Genomic DNA, 10272 nt, shown 5'->3' with positions numbered 1-10272 from the left:
TACCTCCTAGCTATGTGACTTTGAACAAATTAATCTCTCCGGCTCTGTTTTCTTATCTGTAAAATGAGGATAGTAATATCTACCTTACAAAGTGGTTCTAAAAATTAAATGAGTTAATTACATTAAAAGTACTTAAAACAATGTATGCCATGGTCAGCACCGAGCAAGTGATAGCTATTAGCAATATGTGAGTGCATCATAAATTATTCAATCATTCTCCTGCAGCTGGACATTAAGGTTGTTTTCAATTCTCCACTAGTATAAATAGTCCTTCAATAAACCATTCACTGCACACATGAGGGGAAGGAAGGTGTATTGAAACTCCATTGTGAAGAGGTTAGAATGCCAAGATAAGGCATTAAGAATTAAGAAATTCAGGATAAGTGATCCAGGAAGGAAGTGTTCCTTGGGAGGAGGCTTATGATCAACTTGAAGGGATGATATTTATTTTTTTCTATTTGACAAACATTTACTGAGCATTATGGGCCAAGAAAGGGTCTAGACTAGGTCAGGGAACACCAAAATGAATAGAAGACACCAAGATGAACAAGAGACCACTTCACTCTCAAGGAGCACTAATAAGATTTACAAAAGCTTCACAATCTTTACCACCAGGAGGGTATTTTCACCATGACATATATCTACGTATCACCTATGTGGACAGAGGTTACAAAATGCCTAATTTCAAATGACTACTACAGCAGAAGGTATAAGCTCAGCCAGTCCTCCCTCCTCTCCTCATGAGGAAGGTTTAATCAAGAATCCCTGCTTTCCTTTGAGGTGGTGATGCCCTCCCAACAAGAACATAGCTCTTGCTAAGGAGCTCCTGCATCTCTCTCCAGAAGAGGAGAAGAGGAAGCACAGAAGTGGCTGGCATAGAGCCCCAGTTCCTATTTCAAGGATGTGATATGCCCAAGATGTTATAAAATCATCACCGTCTTTAGCCATGCACAAATGGTAGTTTTGTGTGTTGGCTGCTTCACGGTCCTCTGTCAGCCCACAGGAGGAAAAGCAAGGCTTACAAAAGGATGCTCCTTCAGGAGGAAGCAGCACTAAAAGCCCCCTGAGTCAAGATGAGTGAGGACCCATCCCAAGAAACGCATTTTGGATTAAAAAAAAATAAAAATAAAAATTCCTGCTTCACAGAAGTGTTGTGAACATTAGAGATGGCATCCATAAAGCTCTTAGTATAGTGTGTAGCACATAGTAAATGCTCAACAAATAATACCTAACAGTTACTGAGCACTTGCCCCATGCCAAGCGCTACATCAAGCACTTCTTAAACATTCTATCATCGATTCCCTTGCAGCAATTCTATTAGGTAGACATTATTAATTTTATCATTCATCTTTTATAGATGATGAAGCTAACAGTAAGTGACTTAACCAAGGTCACACAAGACGTGGTAAAACTGGATTCTTAAACAAGGCATTTGATTAATTACAGTAAGCTCATGGCCGGTGCTTGATTCCAATGACTTTGACCTTCAAAGGATTAGGCCATTGTTTATTGTGCTTTTTTACAGGTGTATTTTACACATCTGTCCCCAAACAAAGCTGGTGTTTTATGAGAGAAGCCACACAATACACAGTGCACTGATCTAGGAATCAACAAACCTGAACTCTACTCCTGACTGTCATGCTCTGGCTTGCAGGCCTCAGCGAAAGCACTTCCTTTTGAATACTTCATGAAATGAGGTCTGTTGGACCAAGTAAGTTGTTTCCAAATCTGACTGACCTTTGGAATCACCTGCAGAAATTACCGTAAAACCTTGGTTTGCGAGTAACTTGGTTTGCGAGTGTTCCTCAAGACAAGCAAACATTTCTAATACATTTTATACATTATACAAATGTATTTAACTTGGTAAACAAGCGATGTCTTGCAATAAGAGTAGTTTGTTTCTGGAACAAATTATGTTCACAAACCAAGGTATTACTGTATTTAAAATATAAGTTCTATTTCTGCATGCCCGCCGGGGCTCAAGGGTCAGAGCCCAGATATCTGTAATTATTAACATGCTCTCCAGCAATGTTGGTGGTCAGCAGGATTTGCAGACAAGACCCTGGGTTACTTCTAAGTCTCTTTCTAGGATGTCCCACAGAAGTTCCTCCATGGGGTAAAAAGCCATCAACCACACCTGAGCATGTGGTGTTCCACGGCCAAGGGAAACTTCTCTCCTTGTACTGCCCTTAGTGAGTGACCCTTTGCCAAGGGACTATGAGCTGTAGACAGCTGAGACATGGTTGCAATCTTAGCCACTTTCTCATTGGCTACCGTCATCAGTAGATAATGGACCACAAACAGCTGGGCAATAACATTTGGAAAAGGCCACATTTCCCCAACACTGGGACAGTTCCTAAAGTTCAAATGTCTCCTGAAAAGCTACTTCAGTTTGCTAACCCCTCTTTGCATAGAGTACAATACCAAACCTTGGTAGCTTCCCACAAGAAAGCTGAGTGTACATCCACAGCATTCCTCTGCCAGGAGCTGGTGAGGAGCTTGGTGATTTGAATTAACCAGTCAGATAGGCATTCAGGAGCAAGGTTCAGTGCAGGGAGGAGCCCCTGAACAATGCAGCATTATCCATTACAGCCTTCCTTTGGTGATACCATAAAGCTCTCAACTCTATACAGTTTAGTTAATGAGCAGATGGTTTATAACGATAACGGCCTGCACCTGTCTAACCTAAACAGAACACCACGAGGCCATGTGACCTGAAGGCCTCAGAATGATTCCACCCAGAAGGCAGGAACACCAGGGCAAGCCCACTGAGGCAGAAGACTGGTCTGTGTTTGTGAGGGTTTGGCGACGGGGTGTACAGGCAGGCGTTTACATGAAATACAGAGGGTGCCAAAAAATGTATACACATTTTAAAAAAGGAAAACTGTATTAAAATCTTAATACTCGATATATACTGGTAACAAAAGATGAATACAAGTCACATTTGACTTCTGCAATTACAAGAGGTGCTCAGAGTGGTAACCATCAGCATCTAGACACTTCTGATTACTGTCAGCTACTGCTTGAGCAACATTGACCAAAGTGTCCACTTGTATACATTTTTTTTGGCACCCCTGGTATCTGCCATTGTATTAAAAGGGCTGCATCAAACTGGGTTGGGATCCTATCAAGTGGACTGTAATTCCAGGGAGCAAAGGATACCATCTATCTCATCTCTTTGGTCAGTTCCTCTGTGAGGCCTTTCTCAAACTTACAGGAAGGATGGATTCTAGGAAACTCATTTCCTTGCCCAAAATAGATATAAAGGTCATAAGTTTACATTCAGAATGAACTTCACAGGAGGGGTTTTTATTTGCAGAATCTGGGACTCATCTGATGTTTGGGTTAAGAAGAAAGGGGCACAGTGCACCTGCTTGATTTTACTCTCCCACCTTAATATGTGTTGTTCATTTAGAGGACTTCCGAGGCACTTTCCTATACATCTTTCAATTGATCTCTATTGGACAGATGAATCAACTGAGGCCTAGAAACTTAAATGGCCTGCCAAAGATTGCCTTGCTAAGAAGTAGCAGAGTTGGAATAGGGCCCACATCTTCTGACTCTGTTGTAAATGATAAGAAGGGGCCACAGGGCAGCCAGAAAATACAGAGTGAAACAAAGACTTGAAAAAAAAAAAAACTGCTGTGGGCCAGCCTCACAAAATGAGCCCCAGAGAGGAATCAGGAGCAACTCGTTATATTCTGACTTTTCATAGTGGTCAGGGATCAGGGTTTTCAGCCAGTCTCCTCAAAGAGCTAAGAAAAACATATCAAGTGATAAATGCAGATTGTTGAGAATGACCAGAAGCCCGGTGGAATGTTATTGTTGTTGCTGTGAAGAAGGAAGTCACCCGTCTGAGATAGCTGTGTGTGAAGCCAGACCTCTGATAACGCATTTCCTTCACCCCAGCGGTTTTTGGCACAGAAGGTGAGGTATAGCCTTACTGCTTCTTAGATCACATGAATTAGAAGAAATTGTAATTCTCAGTTATTGATCACTGAGGTGAAATAGAGCATGTTAAGATTAGGATCTGGATATTCCAGAATGATCTGAGACATAATAATGACTTCCTCAAATCAGTGAACCAAGAACTGAACTATGTGATAGTTAATTCTCAGAAAGAACCTGTGCAGTGTGCTTCATTTAACACATTTGGAAATGAGATAGTGAGGCTTAAGCAGTTTGAATAGCTGGTCAAAGGCCAGGCGTCTTATAATTGGCAGAGCTGGGGACTGAATGAACATGTGTCTGACTTCAAAACCACTCTTTAACCTCTATGCTCATCAGGTTTTTCTTGGAGGCAAAGTGATGTGAGGATCACTTGACTCATCCCCCCATTAATTCTTCCACTAGGACATGCTTATACTTTTTCATTCTTCTGAAATGCCCCCTTTCCTCTCACTCTGCCTATATAAACACACCCATCCTGTAAGGTCTAGTTCCACCCTCAGCTTCTCCAGGAAGCCTTGAGTCCAAAGTGATCTCTCCTTCCCTAAAGTCTTAAAGACACTTGCAGAATTTCCTGGGATCTTAATTATTTTCTTTCATTAAATATATAACTAAATGAGATTTGGTGTTCACACCCCTTCAAATAAATATGCATTAGATATATCATAGAAACACTATAAATCCACAAATGAGGATGAAATTTCCTTTAACAGATTCAGGGAGGTGAATTGAATCAGTTCAGAATCTTTTCTCCTCACTTAGCGATTCCCCAAATTCGGACCCAGGATCACAGGGATAGGGAAGTGGGGGGCCCTCCTGGCTCACCCATGACCTGGAAACAGACTTGCTCCTCTTAGTTGACATTTTCCTTTTTGTTCCCTTCCAAGGTCTTTAATAAAACTGCAAAAAGGCTCTGCCTCTGCGAGGTGCCTCTCCATCCCCTAATAACTAATGAGACAGTAGCTAACTCTGTGGGATAGTGGTGCTTCAGCAGGCTTTTGGGCCAAGCAAAATGAAGGGCGATCGCTGCCTTGCTTTTTACTCACCAGGTGGCTTTGAAAAACGCTCTTCACCCTTCTGAGCCTCTGAAATGGGGGTACTGTAGAGTTTGAAGGATCACAGTAAGAATCAGCTATAATGCTATTGTGTGCAGTGCCAGGCATCAAATAGGTACTGAAAATATGGTAGCTATTATAATGATCAGATATGAACCCAATCAAAAGTTGGTGGACAGCTAACTTTTCTAACCTTAGGGCCAATACAGAAAAAAAATCATAATCGTTTACGACATTGCACAAGAAGGCTCCTTCTCCTCTTTTTTCTTTTTCTTCATTCTCCTTTTAATCTCATTCAAAATTAAACATTGTAACTGTAATTACCCACTATTATACACTGAATATTTATGTCCCCCCAATATTTATATGTTGCAAACCTAATGCCCAAGGTGGTGGTATTAGGAGGTGGAGGTGATTAGGAGGTGATTACATCATGAGGCGAGGACCCTCGTGAATAGGATTAGTGCCCTTCGAAAAGCTGCCTAAGAAAGCTCCCTTGCTCCTTCCCCCACGTTACAACAGTGAATCGTGTCACCTGTGAACCAGGAAGCTGGCCTTCACCAGTCAGTGAATCTGCTGGTGGTGTGATTGTGGGCTTCTCAGCTTCCAGAGCTATGAGAAATCAATTTCTGTTCTTCATAAGCCATCCAGTATATGGAATTGTGTTATATTGGGCTGTTGGAAAAGTCATGACGTATTTTTTCTATGTTTTTCATCACAAAAATGTGTCATGACTTTTCTGACAACCTAATAGCAGCCTGAACTAAGATACACAATTTATGAAACAGACACATGTCTGTGAAAAACTTAGCACTGCTTTTTAGCTTCTAAAAGATTCCTGTTCATAGCTAAACACAATAAAAAAGAAGCAACATGGAGACAACTTTTTCATATTTAACCCTGAAATTATAGGCCTTGGGCTCAATGAGAGAGCTAGAGGCCACAAGAGAGTCTTATGGTAATGGCTGCTCATGACCGTGAGAGACAAACCTAAGGTATTACTGGGAGATCTTACTAGACTCATAGAATGCCAAAGATTATCTCATTTCCCTCATGAGGAAACAGACACCAGGCTGATAAAGAAACCTCCCCTGTGTTGCACAGTGACAGAGCCCAAAGCAAAACATGACCTCCTGGTACTCACATCTCTTTCCGCTACCTCCCACCCATCAGTTTAAAGGTATTACTGACTAAACCTTGTGTACTAGCTACATGCTTCTTGGGGGTGCAAGGCAGAGGAGATAGGGCCCCAGCCCTGCAGGAGTTTACAGGATAGAGACGCAAATTACCCCCACACAGCCATGAGGAAACAGCTCAAGGCCTTTATGATCCAGAGCTAAATGGGGCACCCAGGCTCTAAGTAAGCTCCACAGCCCAGGAGGTATACTTGCTTTGTTCACTGTTCTATCTCCAGCCCCTAGAACAGTCCAGCTGAGGCAACATGTATAATTGTTAATGCAATTAATGAACTCCAGAGCCACAGCTGCTGGGATTGGACCCCAGATTACCCAGGGAAGAGCTGAGCAAGTTTGGACAAATTACTGACTCTCTCTGTGCCTCAGCTTTCCCATAGGGTAAAGCATGGATAGCATTGTAAAGATGAAATGTGATAATCCATGTAAAGTACTTTAAAAAGTGCCCACACAGAGTAAGCACCCAAAGGACATTCGCCATAATTGTTATGTAAGCAATCACATTATTAGAGAAGAAATTGATATTTGATGTACATATACATATATAAATACTTGATATGCCATCAAATGATATTTGATAAATAAATGAACAAATGAATGCAATTGGAGTCAGAGACAGAAGGGATTTTGTAGTCTGAAGTACTTGGGGAGGGTTTCTAAGCAGAGGCCAGACATGAGCCAGGCACTTAAGGAAACGTTAAGATCTGAGTAGGATGAAAAAGGAAGAGAAGAAAAATTTTTTAACTTTCAGATCTCTTAGACAAAGACTTATGTTTAAAGATGTGTATTGAAGTGTTATTTTTTTTCTGCAAAATATTGGAAACAACCTAAATTGCCACTGAGACAATCAAATACAATTTGATGAATCGATAAAACAAATGACTTGGTATCCATTAAAACATTTTCAAACAATACTTAAAGACAAATATGTTTAAAGACAATAATAAATTCCAAAAAAATCCCTTAAAGACAAACAATACTTAAAGACAAATATGTTTAAAGACAAATAATAAATTACAAAAAAAATCCCACACTTTATAAATAGTATAATCTCAACTAAGTAAAAAAAATTCATTTGTGTTTAAAAAGAAATTATAGAAATGTTATAAGAAAGGAAAGAATGCAGATATTTTTGTTTCTTTAAATCTTTCTTAATTTTTCAAATTGTCTGCAATCTATTACTTTACTACTTTTGTTGGTATTTAATTGTAGTAAAATGTTACATTTTAACTATTTTTTGGTGTACAGTTCACTAATAATTTTTAGTCTCCTTGTATTTTTCTCAGGTGAAGAAGATTCGCAAGCCTAGGACCTTGTCCACACTGCCATCCTCTCAGGGTGGCTGACAGACGCCATGAGTAGAAGCATGGCCACTGCTCGTGCCTCAACACCTAAACCCCTTGCCCTGGTAAACACCATTATGATTTTGGAGCATGTAACTGCCTGTTGAGCATTGGTGCTTTGGCCCTCCAGTGTGAGGAATAATTCCTCCCTAACGTCAAGCCATTAACAGGTTTATCATGTCTGGACAATGAGGAGCCTCCTCCATTTCCAAGCCTCTTCATGTGGTCTCTGATACTGCTCCAAACACATGCAGTCTTCAGACATTTCCTTCAATGCTCATGAATGCTCAGGGGAGTTACGCTCAGGCTCCAAAATCCCAAAAAATTCCCTGTGGCTCCTGAGAAATGTGAAAAGTGGGATGTGGAAGAGACTCTTCACCCAGTTCTGAAGGCTTGGCCTCATGCTTCAGCCTGCATAAGGAATCACCACACCAGTTAGAGAGCAGCCTTATGTAACAGAAGCCTGGCCAGAGGGAAGAGCTTCCTGGCCACAGGCCTGCGCGTCTGCTACGTGCCCAGGTCCACTGGAGAAGTGCCAACCTTGAAGTACTTCCTCAGTTTTTCTGTAATTCCACCATCTATCTCTTAAGTTCATCTTCTTCCTTCTTCATTTTCATACCTCTAATTCATTTACTCAACAATCATTATTTACCTCCTACTATAAGCCAGGCTCAATGTTAGGGATGAGATAATAGAACTAAAGATAATGGTAATAATCTTATTAACTGCCAAGCACTGTGCTAAAAAGCTTTACCTGCACTCTCCCATTTAACTCTTAAAACTCCACAGAGGGACTGTTTCCCCCATTTTTATAGATCATGGCGTTGAGGAAGGATAGGACATTTGCATGAGAGAATTTCTGGGGAAAGGTGGCAAATGGTTAAATGATCTCTCTCCCCCAACATTTTACACAATAAATAGCAAAAGTAAAAAAAACAACAAAACAGTAAAAAAGAAAAGAAAAGAAAGAAAAAAAATCACCAGCAATTTCTACTTTTGGTATGAACAAATCAGCACCTACCAGAACCTGCTGTTCCATAGATAACATCTATAAACTCTGGACAAAATGTAAACACAACAACCTGAAGGCACAAGAGAGTAAACAGAAGCAGACAGACTCTGGAGGGTGTCAAATCTTGGAAGAACATAATGGCAAGGGGTGAGCTGCCTATTTTTGTAGTTTTTTGCCTAGAAACAGGTTGAGATCAGCACCATATGGGGAGGCTAAAACTCTGATAAAAAATCCATAGTCCTTCTGGCCTAAGAACCAGAGGACAGAGTGTGCTGAAATGTAAACGAGGGAGGGGACGTATTTTAAAGGAATGATCCAAAGAGAAACAGAGGCCCAAATTCTGTGTATAAACTCTGACCAGGATTCTGTCAAATCCTGAACCACACAAGCATAAGGCAGGCTCAAAGCCGCGGAGCTAAAGAGATAGGGGCACCACTGAGCTGAGCGCTGAGCTGCTCTCCAAAGGGCAGAGTTTTGCAATTTGGATCCACCTAAGTCCATCTGCTAGCGAAAACTAAACATCAACATTCTCAGAGTGCTATAATAAGATCTATACTCTCCACAACATCAAATAATGTCTATGATGTAATTCAAAGTTACTCAACATGCAAAGAACCAGAGAATAGAATCCAGGCTTAAGAGAAAAGACAACCAACTAAGACCAACCCCAGCATGATCCAGATGTTGGAATTAGCAGATAAGGATTGCAAGCAGCAATCACGATTATGCTCAATGAAGTCAAGGAAAATATGCTTTCAATAAATAAAGAGCAGGAAATCTCAAATGAGAAATAAATACTATATTTAAAAATAGGCAATGGAAATTCTAGAACTGAAAAATACAGTATTTGAACTTAAAAATTCTCTGGATGAACTTGACAAAAAAAAAGGGGGCTCAAGAACTTGTAGATCAATAGAAACTTTCCAATCTGAAGAACAGAAAGACAAAAGAAATTGAAAATATGAACAGTCTCAAGGACGTGTAGACAATATAAAAATGTCTGCATACATATAATTTGAATTCTAAAAGTGGAAGATTCTACGCCAGGACAATATGCTTATTAATTTAAGTTGAAGGATAATAATAAATGAAAAAAGAAGCCTTTAGCTATCCAGGATAAAAATCCAGTCACCTATGGGGTTGAAAAAAATCAGATTTTCCACTGCAATGTTCTGTGGCAGAGGACAGTGGAGCGGTGTCTACAAGGTTCCAAGGTGCACACAGAAAAAGTGACTCAGAAATATTACATCCCATCAAAATGTCATTCAAGGATAAAAGCAAAAGGCAGACATTCTCAAATATGCAAGCATTCAAGAAACATAGTATGCAAGCATGAGCCCTTCTTGAAAACATAAGCTCACCCGATCAACAGTTGAATAGGAAAAAAAAAAAAAAAACACCTCAGAAATAGAAATGCTGGGGTAAAAACTCCAGTGGTGAGCATCAAATCCACATAAATATCAAAGCAAAGTTAAGTAACAGAGGAAGTTATGGAACAGAATGGATTGTGGCCATCATAATCTGTACAAAGAAATAATACTGACCAACACAAAAAACGGTAGGAGGGGGAACAAGGCAGGAAGAAGTACAGCAGTGCTAGTCTGATATTTTCTAGTAGGCCATCAGTTGGTGGTATCTGAAATTAAAATATGATGTTTTTAAAAGTATAGTAACTCCAACTCTTAATAGCTTTTATAATTCTTTTTTTCCTTCACCTCACA

The 10272-nt window shown here is 40.2% G+C and overlaps 1 pseudogene; it reads left to right on the top strand.

The window, feature by feature from the left end:
• Window positions 1-149: 149 nt before the first annotated feature.
• LOC109396229 (40S ribosomal protein S27-like) lies at window positions 150-1078 on the top strand (annotated as a pseudogene).
• The last annotated feature ends 9194 nt before the right edge of the window (window positions 1079-10272 follow it).

Source organism: Hipposideros armiger, unplaced genomic scaffold (genome assembly GCF_001890085.2).
Source record: "Hipposideros armiger isolate ML-2016 unplaced genomic scaffold, ASM189008v1 scaffold_14, whole genome shotgun sequence".
NCBI classification, from domain to species: Eukaryota; Metazoa; Chordata; class Mammalia; order Chiroptera; family Hipposideridae; genus Hipposideros; species Hipposideros armiger.
The sequence above is the reverse complement of the archived record's forward strand: the minus strand, read 5'-3'. Positions and strand labels throughout refer to the sequence as shown.